We start from the raw sequence: 2,889 nt of genomic DNA, 5'->3' as shown, positions 1-2,889 counted from the left end.
CGTTGTTTTCTTTAATGTTTTGCCTAGTCACTTAACCCTTTTTCAGGCGTAGTGCATATTATATCGAAATGTATATTATATTTCGCTATATTCATAATATTGTACAAAAATATTTTATTGTATGTTTAACTTTTCTTTCTTTTTCTTTGTAATTGTTCATTCCTCTCTTGTGCAATTTTGTCTTATTGAATAAATATTTATTATTATTATTATTATGTCGTTAAAAAGTTTAGTTTAGTTATGTATTCGTTTTTAAATTAATCTCTTATGAGAGATACCCGTCCATGAAGTACGGTATTCTCTGTAGTACATACATAGTACCGAAAATTATTATAAAACTTCACGTGCGTGATCTGTCAAAAGTTAAATAAACAATTGGAACGACTATAACAGCTAGGTGTCTTCACAAGTACCATCTAGCGGTACTTAGTATGAACTAACAAGTAGAGTAACGCCATCTAGTAAACAACTAAATAAGTCATGACTGCCTCGCTAGATGGCTGTAGTGGTACTAAGGTATTTCAGTGAAAAGTAAGAACTTGTAAGAAGGAGAAGAAAAAACGTTACCGCATTTGTGTTTGTATGTAAAACCACACACACGTCATAAGAGAAGAAACAAACACATTTATTGACAAACGTTGAGATACGTGTTAAATGTACAAAAGCGAATTAACATCATCAAGGACTAGTCAATTTTTGAGTGGATGAGAGGATGCATTTTCATTTGGAGTTTATAAATTTCATTCCAAATCAATGTCGCCATATTTCCGCCTCTCTGGAAATGGATGAGCTATTTTTGTTTTCACTGATTTTACTGTAATCGCCAATTAAGTTAAATTTTAGTCAGGGAGATAAGTATCATCAAAATGTAACCAGCTTAGAAAAGTTGAAGAAAACCCCGACATTATCATTTCAAATTACCTACTCACAACTCACAAGCAAATGACGCGATTTTAAGAGTCCCCAGCACGCTCGCGTCCCCAAACAAACGTACTTAGTTTCGTTCTAATTTCCAAGCAGCACTAGGTACAGATCAAAACGCAACTTTGCAACTATAATGGGAGCAGCCATTACGATGCTCATAATTAGGTTTGATTAAAATAAAATGTAACGGAAAAAAACAATAACGAATTTCCATTTCTCATACAAAATTTCAAATTAATGTGATTTTATTGTGGTACATTGAATATCAACGAAAACTAATTATAAGCATCAAAATAGCTGCTCCTATTATAGTCGCAAAGTTTCATTAAGTTTCAGTGTTTGTAAATTAGAACGAAACCACTTTTGTATGAATATGCGATCAGCGGCGACTCTTAATGAAACTTCTTAATTCTTAATGAACCACGCAAGAAAACTCGCTTTTAACATAAAAGCCCATCCGTTTAAGAGCTACGACGCCACATACATTGGCGTTAAACTTAGAACTCCCCACCTTTTGCGTCGGGGGTTAAAGACAGCGAATTCGTGCGGGTCCCCACACGCCCGCCCATTTGTAAGTATAACAGCTCGTTCATTTGTCACAATTACCGGCCAGGCGGAATAACTAGCCGACCTGCTATACCCTCTTGTTAGCTGCCCATTCTCTCGCTCATACATTTTTATGAGGACTTATTTTATCTACCCATGTCTTGCGGTTTAACACATCTATATAAATAAAAAACCGGCCAAGAGCGTGTCGGAGACGCCCGGAATAGGGTTCCGTAGCTATTACGAAAAAAATAAGTAATATTTTTCTAAGGATTTCGTATTTTATATGGAATCTTCCAAGTTTTGGTATATTTTATACCTTAGGCTGCTATTTACTCTTAAACTACTAATAAATCTCAAGCAAACTTAACCGTTATAGTTTTCCTTGAAAGTTTGATATACTTACTACCATTCTGAATTTTTTAAAATTTTTCCACCCACCGGTTTAGATTTTAGAGGGGGGGGGGGGGACGATCGATTTTAATAAAAATTTGCACTTTAAAGTTGAATATTTTGCAAACCAACCACTGAATCGAAACATCGTTATAGCAAACCCCTAATGCTTTTAAAAGACCTTTCCAACGATACCCCAAACTACAAGGTTGGATGAGAAAAAAAAATCACCCCCACTTTACGTCTATGGGAGGCACTCTAAAAAAAATTTTTTTTAATTTTTAATTGTACTATTTTGTCGGCATTACTTACATATATATTCGTGCAAAATAACAGCTTACTAGCATTGATAGTCCCTGAGCAAAGCCGCGGACGGACAGACAGACAGACATCTGTTTAAAAAAAATATTCCTCGTTGAGTTTCTTGCCGGATTCTTCTCAACAGAGGTTTTTCCGAACCGGTGGTAGATTTTTTTGACATTCATAAGTGCTTGTTATAGCCTAAATTGAATAAAAATATTTTGACTTTGACTTTGACATGGCGAAACTATAATGGGGTTCCGTTTTTGCCATTTTGGCTCCGGAACCCTAAAAATGAATCTTAAAATATGTTTCTAAGCGCAAAACTCGCGCACGGTTGGACCGATTGCACTATTCAGTATTCATTTATTTGGAAAAAACATAAGACTTCTTTTATTTGTATTTGTTTTGTATTTGTTATATAGTACCTATCAGGTGTAGGTTTTTATGGGAGAAAATTTAGAAAAAATACAACGGGGGCGAAGCCGCGGGCAACAGCTAGTAGCTAAATAAATTTATAGTTTGATTGTCTGTCGAAGTGATTGTGCTGCGGGTTGAAGGAGTCAGGTAGAGGCACCCTTAAAACCAGTTTGATGATGGTGTTGAAACTGTTACTACTCGAGTTCAAAATTAAGCAAGCAGCAGCAAGCAAGCACGCAGAGTTAATACGCCAGTGGTGGTAGTGAAAATCAGTTCATCATGATCATCATCAGCTACAGGCCTCCT

Source organism: Choristoneura fumiferana, chromosome 21 (assembly GCF_025370935.1).
Source record: "Choristoneura fumiferana chromosome 21, NRCan_CFum_1, whole genome shotgun sequence".
NCBI classification, from domain to species: domain Eukaryota; kingdom Metazoa; phylum Arthropoda; class Insecta; order Lepidoptera; family Tortricidae; genus Choristoneura; species Choristoneura fumiferana.
This window is presented reverse-complemented; position numbering follows the sequence as displayed.